The sequence below is a fragment of the Lygodium microphyllum genome, chromosome 23 (genome assembly GCF_053477565.2).
Source record: "Lygodium microphyllum isolate KBCC chromosome 23, Lygodium_microphyllum_v1.1.10, whole genome shotgun sequence".
Classification (NCBI taxonomy): Eukaryota; Viridiplantae; Streptophyta; class Polypodiopsida; order Schizaeales; family Lygodiaceae; genus Lygodium; species Lygodium microphyllum.
The window spans coordinates 28169516-28179638 of record NC_141157.1 but is presented as its reverse complement, the minus strand read 5'-3'; positions in this window follow the sequence as shown (position 1 = coordinate 28179638).

Sequence of the window (10123 nt, the reverse complement as noted above, 5' to 3'; positions counted from 1 at the left end):
TTTATTTCCAAATAAATCAAGAAAATGGGAAAAATAAGGGGGAAAAATAGAAATACGTCTTGGAAAAATAAGGAAAAATATAAGGATTATTTGTGGATGTATGATAGTGGCAAAGCATGAGGTTTAGCCTCAATTTGCCCTATCTCCTTGTCAAAGTTTGTGATTTATCGCTTTCTATACATCAAAACATGACAAAATAAACCTCTACACCTATGCAACGAAATCAATACCTAAACGTAGGATTGGGAGGCTTGAATGGTGTGATTTGCGTGCTGATTGTTGTTGATTTTCTAATGCATTTCATGACATAGAGTCCGTGTTATTTTGATTAAGAGGATAGTGGCATGAGTATCGTCTCGGTGCTATTCTTTCATCGCCACAATGGGTTAGGGAATAAGCATTGAAAGCCTGGTTGTGCACAACACATTTCTGATTTGAAAATGATGTTTGAGAACTTTAGGATCATTCACTTTACATGTGCATGAAATCATGGTATCAGAATAAAAACCTGGATGCATAGCACCTGTTTTCAATGACAATGACCCACGCTTGAGTGTGGAAAGGTATCCTAAGCCGTAGGATAGATGTTCGTTTCTTGGGGGATTATTTGGTAAGGGAACATGGTATCTCCTGGAGTTCTTTCGGAAATGAAGAGTGGAGTTTGTTTGTTTGTTTTATTTGTTGAGCAGCGCATCAAGGGGCTAATCCCTGCGATGTAGGAGAGCTGCAGTGGGGACGCGGTGTTTCTACCGAGAGGTTGCCTCCCATGTATGTGATTATCGTGGTATTTATGGCCAAAGTGTATGGGTTCTCCCTCTGTGGAGTTTATAAAAAGGGAAACGTTGGACTACAAAACTACAAAACTATAAACGCATAGATTAGGCTTTATGGTAGTTTGTCCTTTAGTAGTGGATAGACACTCCTGGTTCGCGAGGCTGGGAGGGGGTGTTTGTCTGTCATGAGCATGAGGTCTGGCTAGTGCCATAGCCAGTGCCGGCCCATTTTAGGTCCCATTAGTGGTGCGTCTGCCGAGAGCTACCAACAAGTGATGGTTCTCGAATCTAGGGTTTTTAGGGACCAAAAATTTGGTTTATGTCCTCTGACAAGGACCGTCAAGCCGAAATAAAAAAAACAGAACGTGCTAAGAGGGCTAGATGGCAGTTGGAGTTTGTAAGTCGCTATTCTCCTCAAAGGAGTAGTCTGATACGCATAAGAGACAGTGGTCTTAGTAATCCAACTACTGAACATAGTCTTTTAGGTGCAGGAGGAAGCATAAGTTCTTCCTCTCTTCCACTAAGTCAACCCACTTTAAGTGGGGGTGTGATCCCATCAGTCCAAATTCCTATTGTCAATCCGATTATCGTCATGGCACAACCCATTGCAATTCCTGCAAGGACACCGGATTTGCCAGCTTTAGGAGTTCCTTTGCCCATTTTTAATGGGTTAGCCGAAGAAGATGTAGAGTTTCACATTTGTGAATTCCAAATATTAATGTTTAATTACCGTATCCAAGATGAGGGACATCTTATGATGTTCTTTAATATGACGTTAAAAGGAAGGGCTATGGTATGGTATCATAGTATAGAGACTGGAACCATAACCACAATGGACCAATTTTATGCAGCTTTCCGAGGAGAATATGCCCCTGAAAGAGGTTGCCAATACTGGTTGCGTGTTTTGAATGTAACACACCAAGACCCCCATGAGAATGTGAAAGCCTATGCCAAGAAACTTAAGGAAGTATTTCGTAAGTTACAAACTTACATTCCCATTCTGCCGGCTGCCCAATTGCAATACTTCTTGCATGGATTGGATTTCAACATTCAGGTACAATTGAGCAGTGTGGCTTTGGCTGATATAGACATCGCCATCACGTGGGCAGAAGGAGTAGAGTCACGATTGCAAACGGTCTACTCCTCTCGAATAAATCTCAATGCGGGTTTAGTACCTGGAGGAAATTTACCATTGATGAATGGAAGTCAAGGGATGCCTATGAATAACCCTAATGGGAGAGGAAGCATGGTTCAAAATGTACCTTTGCTGCCAGCTCCTTCGAGTGTGACTGTGCTTATGGCTAGTCAGTTGGCTCCACCAAATGTTGGAGGCCAAGCTTCGAATCCTAATGTGGTTCCTGTGAGTCAACAATCAATGCCCAATCAAATTGTCAGGCCAATGGAACGACGGATAGATGATCAAGGCTATGAGTTGAGTGCCTCTAATGTCCTTGGCGAAGTTAAGGATATGATGAAGCACTACATTGACATGATTTCTGAACAATATCGGCAAATAGTTGTTGACATCAATTTCCTAAAGAAGCAACGGAATCTGATAGGGAGTCGACGCCCTGAAGAGGGTGGTCCCTCAAGATTCAGTTGTAAGTGGTATGGCGGACAACATTTCCCTAGGAACTGTCCAAATGTTAAATGTGATACTTGTGGGAAGTCGGGCCACTTAGCCGCTACCTGTTGGAGTAAGATTAGTTCACTCCAACAAGGGAGTAAATAGCCAGGTCCAGTCAATCATAGAGCGCAAGGTAATAACCTCCAGCAAAATGATGGACCAATACAAATATTGCAAAGGGGAAAGACATCTACAAAAGAGTGGCCACAAGGCAATGGAGTTAGCCTTATTGAGGCTGTACGTGTCAATGGCGCTGAAACCTCTAATCTACGAGCTGTGACAAGGGGCCAAAAGGCTAAAGAGGTTGATAAAGATAATGCAAAACCGGTCGAGGGAAACCCTAAGCAAGGGGATAAGGGGACGCAAGTCCTGAATCCTGGCGTGGAAGGTGGACCTCTAAGGCCCGTTGACAAGAAAGTTGATCCTAAGAAGGATGAGGAAGTGCCAAGAAAGAAGGCAAGAGCTAAAAAAGAAGCACCGAAGCTGGTCCCGAGACCAAAAGAAAGGATGGTTTGGCGAGAAAAGAAAGCTTTGGCTGCCTATCATGATTTTGATCTAGCAAGTTCTCTTTACGAAGTCAAACTAGATGTAAACCTCTTACAGTTGATTAAATTATCTCCATGAGTATGCAAGGAATTCAAGAAGATCCTGCGTATTGGGTATATTGTAGAACCTTTGGGCATAGCACGAGTAGGGGAAGATTGGTTTGATCATGCTGAAAAGAATTGCCCTAGGGTTCCAGCATACGTGGATATGGAATATTAGTGGAGCATGCCATCATAGACACTGGGTCCTCTGTCAATATCATGAGATCAGAGTTGATGAAGAGGTTGGGTCTAGGCATCCAAAAAGATAGCTCCACCCTTCTTAGAATGGCTGATGATAGTCTAAGGAAACCAGAAGGTTGCGTTACTAAAGTCCATGTTATAGTTGCAAGTGTAGAATGCTTCTTGGAATTTAGGGTAATAAGATTTGCAGGACATCCTAGCTATCGAGTCTTGCTAGGTAGGCCTTGGATATTATGAACAGACTGCGAAGTCGATATACCTGCCGGTCGAGTGGTTCTAGGTAGAGGTGCTAATTGAGTAATAGTTTATGCTTACCTTGAGTCTCCTCAGAGTGAGAGAGCTCCTTTATCCTCTACTGAATTAGAGAGTAGATGATCCATCTGGTAGTGAGACATCATCCAGTGATGAATCTAGAGAGGGGTCCACTATAGAGGATATTTATCAGATAACTCTAAATGAGCCGATAGAGCCGCAAGATAGGATAAGAGACGCGGATGTGATTGAGTTAGACCTTGGCACGCTGAATGATTCACAACCAATTAAATTAGGTTCCATGCTCAGTTCAGCAGAAAGGGAGGACTATGTGTCCTTGATTCAAGAATTCTGCGATATATTTGCTTGGAGTTATGACGAGCTAAGAGGCATTCCTCCTAGCCTGGCTATTCATACTATTCCTGTAAAAGAAGGTAGTCATCCTATGCGTTAGAAGGTAAGGTGTATGCCTTTTGACTTAAGGGACGGGCTGTTTGAGGAGTTACAGAAGTTACGGAAAGCTGGTTTAATCTTTCCTGTACAACACACAGAATGGTGTTCACCAGTTGTTATCAGGAAGAAGAAAAATAACCAGATCCAACTATGTTTAGATTTTAGAGAGCTGAATAAGTAGACGGTTAAGAATTACTACCCATTGCCATTTATTGACCAGATTTTGGATCAATTAGCGGGTAGGGAAATATATTCGTTTATGGATTGCTTTGCAAGATACAACTAGATGGCAATTGCAGAAGAGAACAAGTTGAAAACAACTTTCATTACTGTCTTTGGTACTTTTGTGTACGATGTGATGGCCTTTGGATTGTGCAATGCACCTGGATCATGGCAACGAACATCAGACAAGACCTTTGGTGACATCTCCCCAGATGAGTTGAAAGTATTTATTGATGACCTGGGGCTAGCCACTGTAAGGGAAAGGATGTTGATTATTTTAAGAAAGTGCTTTGAGCGCTGCAGACAATTTTGTATCGCTCTTAACCCATGGAAGTGTGTCTTTGGAGTGGCTTATGGGCTATTGCTAGGCCATGTGATCAGTTCAGTAGGAATTGCAACTGACCCTGAAAAGATCAAGGTTATAGTCGCTATGAGTCCACCACACACTCCGAAAGAGGTACATAGCTTTCTGTCATCGATAGGGTACTGTCGGAGGTTTATAAATGCCTTGGCAGAAAGGACGCTGCCAGTAACGAACTTATTATCCTTTAGCTGTCTATTTGTATGGAGCGACCCTTGTAAGGTAGCTTTCGAGGATGTGAAACAGGAGCTAGTAAAAGCACCAGTTTTAAAAGCACCTAAAAGAGGTGAGATATTTTATATATTTTCAGTAGCCACCATGCATAGCATCAGCTGCTGTTTAGCCCAAATCTGGGAGGAAAAGTGGTATTATCCGATAGCTTTTGCTAGTCGAAAATTGGGCATATCAGAAATTAACTACACCTACATGGAAAAGTTGTGCCTTGTGATGGTCTTTGTGACTAAACAATTTAGGCACTATATCCTCTATGAGAAGGTAGTATTCTATATGAAGGCGGAAGGGCTTAGATTTCTTATGAACAAGCTCCAGCTGCCTGATCGTTTGGCAAAGTGGTTAATCACTTTGCAGGAGTTCGATTATGAGATTAAGAGTAAGCCACCGAGGTTGCAGGGTATTGTGGAATGCCTTGTGGATTTCGGGGAGCCGAAAGAGACTTTGGTTGAAGGAAGTGATATTGAAGAAATGTTTAAAATTGACACAGCTTCTATCCCATCTTGGTATGCTGCTATCACGCATTATCTATCAACAGGAGAGACTGGAGCTGGTTTATCAAAATCAAAAAAGAGGAAAATCAAACAACAGGCTTTGAAGTTTTCCTTGATCTCACAGGAACACTATATTGGTAGGGTGTTGATGATATCTATCACCGATGTGTGATGCTTGACGAGGTTCCTTTCATTCTGGAAGAGTGCCATGACTCTGCATATGGAGGACACTTCGCTGGACGATTGATGACACAGAAAGCTTTAAGAGCTGGATATTGGTGGCCGTCCATCTTCCAAGATTTCTTTGAGTATGTTAAGAGATGTGATACCTATCAAAGACATGATAGCAGAGAGAATAGGAAGCGCCCACTTATGCCTATCATGGCTATCCTTCCATTTGAGAAGTGGGGCATTGACTTTGTGGGTCCTATCACCCCATCGTCTACTACTCAGAAGAGGTACATTATAGTAGCAACTGATTATTTTACAAAATGGTCAGAATCGCAGGCGACGAGGAAGGACAATGCAAAAGAGACTGCAAGTCTTCTTTTAAAGCAAATTATCTGCCGTTTCGGTCCACCGAAGGAACTAGTGTCGGACCGTGGAACCCACTTTTTGAATAAAGTGATCAAAAGCTTGACTGAAGCTTGGCAAATCAAGCACAACAAAATGACCCCTTATAATCCGCAAGCAAATGGGCAAGTCGAAAGTACTAATAAGCAGCTTGTGGGTATCTTGTCTAAAATAGTCTCGGAGAAGAAACGAGACTGGGACAGGAAGTTGTAAGTGGCAGTATGGGCGTACAATACAACATTCAAGCGAGCTACCGGCCATACTCCATTTAAATTAGTTTATGGGGAAGAGTGTGTATTACCCCTTGAAATTGAGTTGCCAACCATACGGTTTGCAATTAACCACTCTTTGGGAGATGAGGATGCACTCTTTGAACGTTTCACGACCATAGCCCATCTGGATGAGCTAAAATTGCAGAGCTTATTACACCAGGAGGTAGCTAAACATCGGATGAAGCAGTTTCATGACCTTAAAGCAAAGAAGTATACCTTTAAAAAAGGGCAATTAGTTCTATATTACGATACGCATAGGGAGTTGTTTCCAGGGAAGCTGGTGGGATGGCCCCTACAAGATTGTAAGGATAGGAAAAAATAAGTCTACGGCTCTAATAGCTGATTTGCAGGGAGTAGAGTTTAAAAATAAGGTTAATATTAATAAGATTAAACCTTATTATTTCTAAGTATGCTAACACGGAGAAATGCATTGCAGGTCCATGCTAGGGCTGATTTGAGACTTGAAAAATAGCTTAAAGCTGGTTGATGGGGCGGTTAATTCCTTATTTGGAGCACCATTATCTGGAGCAGAGATACCATCAGGGGAAACTTATTTGGTGGAGAAAAGGATACAAAGTGATTGAGCAAGAAGACAGAACCTTTGTATGGGAGATCAAAGTCTTATGCCATCACTGCTTACGAATGTTGACAAGTATCCTTGTTGAGTTTAATGAAGAAGGTGGGATGGAGCCGTCGGTTCATCCTCTAAACATGCTAAATTTTGATTATCATCATTACGAATAGAAGAGTGATGGCAGGCTATGTAAACCCATTGTGGACGTACACATTATATTTTGACGGAGCGTCCAGGGGCCCTAATAAAAAAAGGAGTGTTGGAGTAGTAATCCGAGATCCCCAACGTAGAGTTACGATGAAGTTAGCTACTTATCTCGGGGTAGGATTCACTAACAATATGGCGGAGTATAAAGCCTTGATTATGGGACTGCATATTGCCAAGCAAGGTGGTATTCGGCGGTTGTTAGTAAAAGGGGATTCCGAGTTGATCTTGAATCAGCTAGATGGGACATACACAGTGCAGAATCCCATCCTTTGTATGTATCATCGAACTGCGATGACCCTACTTGAGGAGTTTGAGAGAGTGTCTCTTCAGCTGATTCCACGTTACTGGAATCAGTTTGCGGATTCACTGGCAAATCTTGCTTATGAAGAAGACCTTTTCTTCAACTATGGTCCTAGTCTAGACATTGCTATCAATAATGAGACAGGGCCCGGTCGCTTGTGGGGAATGTTATCAAAGCATGCAATATATGGCAGGCAATGGTTGATATGGGCGATACAAAGAGTAGCCGAGACCAATCTTCCGTTGTTATCCTAGACCCATAGGCTGATTAGACAACATGTTATGTGTACACCTCTTGCTATATATGCAGGAGGGATGGGTCATAACCTTATGCATTTAGCTGAGGGCTGTGAGCCCTATTTTTTCCTCCTTGGAAAGGAGCATATTATGGTATATCTGTACTATTTCGGGGAGGGATGTATAGATGCTATTCTATTTTATTTCATTAGGCCAAGAGGGCCGATCAGCTTTGTAGTGCAATGATTTATTTCATTAGGCCAAGAGGCCAGTCGTCTATTTAGTACAAGTGCGGTTAATGGTTTCTTGTTTTAGTCCTGTGATAGACAGGTTCAAAGAAGAGCTTGGAAGGAGCCTATGTCGTGTGGAAGCTTCTCGTGGCCCTATCCAGGTGACATCTCTCCTTTATGAGTAACGTGTTTTATGCTATATGTGTCTGTGTACTTGTAGGGGATTTTATTTTCTTGATTGGGGACCGGCGTCCAAGGTATGAAGTCCTGGGTTTAGGTTAGGTATGTCCGAGGGAGGTCCAAGTAGTCGTTGCCTCCTATAAAGACATTGTCAGGCACCGAAAGACCTATCTTAGAAGGTAGTTCTAGTGACCCTGTTCTGCTAGCCTGCTAGGCAGCCGTTCTAGGAGTTCTTGTTAGTTGTGAGGCAGTTAGAGAAGCCTACCGAAGAAAAATGATGATGATAAAGAGGAAAATAACCTTGTATTGGAAAAGTTAGAAGACCTTCCTTCACTTGCACTCAACCCTACAATGGCACTGATGGCAATAAGATCCAATAAGAGTGTTGACGGATTGACCTATCAAAATTTCAACAATTAAATTTACCATAAATTTTATGGTTATGAAGAGTGTGGATTAGAACCTATTGTTAGGCTATCTTAGATGCAAAACACTCAACTCATTGAGAACTAGGGTAATCGGCTACTCTTCTTAGATAATAGGTGCAAGACAATAAGGGTAGAAATGGAAAGTTGAAAAACCATACTTGTGGACCTAGGAACTGTATCCAATGTGATTCAGGGAGATACAAAATATGTAGTTGCTACCTCTCAGGTAAGTTACTCATGAATATATGTGTGCATCACATGGGTTCAAAATAAGGTATTTTAAAAACACTATCTTTCTGCACTTTTTACATACAAAAATGTGTAATAAAAAGGGGTTATTTACAGATTGAATAAAAAAATGTTATGCTTTATTTAGGAAAAGTTCATAGATAAGGATATTTATAAATAGGACTTGAATGTATGTAATGTATAGGATATACATATAGTAACTTCCCCAAGGTTGCTACCAACACCTTAAACAAATAAATTCCCTACCTAGATGATGAACAAGATTGCATGCACATCCTCGCTACTCTTGACTTACCATTTATAGAAGAAAAAGAATACAAAAGAACACTCCAGTTAATAAGTCAAGCAGGTGGAGAAGATATCACTGCATATATTATTGAGCATAGTATGATTGAATTGATAGTATATATCCTAATGATGGATCCAAGACCATCTTGACCTAGTGTCAAGGGGTTCAATATTCTTGTAAATCATTAGGATCTGAGAAAAATCCTCGGTCCATGGTAATGGTATCTCAAGGATAATCCTAGAGCCAATCTACTTATTTTTTTTAAATTAATTTACCAATTAAAATAGAAGTGGACAAGGATACATCAAGCCCTATTTGACTATCATGTCAAACTATAGATCAATAATGAGACCTAGTGACCCCAAATAAGTAGATTTTAGCAACGTTGAAGAAGCTTTTTCTAATGAGGAGAACAATAGCAAATAGAAGAATGAATCCAAATATTATGATTCTAATGGCAAGACCATTGTGCAAATCATGGCAAATCGCAAGCCCATAAGGTAGAAGGACTGCTTGTATATGTCAAAGTAGTAAGAGTAAAGTCACATTTCAAGTGGATAGAGTATCTAGAGGTCCTGGATCATGAATGAATAGGGTATTCCTTGGTCCTCATTCATACTCTCAATGTTCTTGGAAGAAAAGGAACTAGAGACAATTACAATGACTCCCTTCAAGAGCTAGACATAATCTTGAATTAGACAATAGTGTAAATACTAATCTAAAGTTTCCATAGCTAACTCCATCAAAGCAATCTAAGAGAAGTCTAGCTATGCATCTAAGGTAGAGAAGACTAAAGAAAACTTGGAAGAAGTGGGAATGTGATGATAAAAACCAAAAGAAACCATAGGATCTTATGAAGAGATTCACTCAATTCAAAAAGGGGGACCATGCTATCATTTTAGTTAGAGCAAATGAGAATGAAAATCTAGCAAAAAGTCCAAAGGACCTATGAAGGTTAAGGAAGAGAACCTTAGCAAGGGAGGGGAATCTCCCAAACTTATATACATTATCGACAAACTTTCAAAAGTGGATGAGGGGAAACTCATCAAACTTCTCAAGGAATTTCAAGACATGTTCACTTGGAAATATACTGATGAATCCAAATGTCAAAACCTACTAAATAAATAGCCTACCCAATGAACCACAAATACATACATCTTATACAAAAAGTGTCAAAAAAACTTCTCAAAGTAGGGTTCATCTATAAAATAGAGCATATGGATTTTTCATGTTATCATTTATTAATTAAGGAACCCTACATTTAGAGACCATTCAATTGTCACAAAGTGTGAGTTACACTAACTCACTATTTTAGACTTACTAAAGGTTTAATGAATTTTTAATTAATGAACAACCAATTTCTTATAAAGGTCTATAACCCAA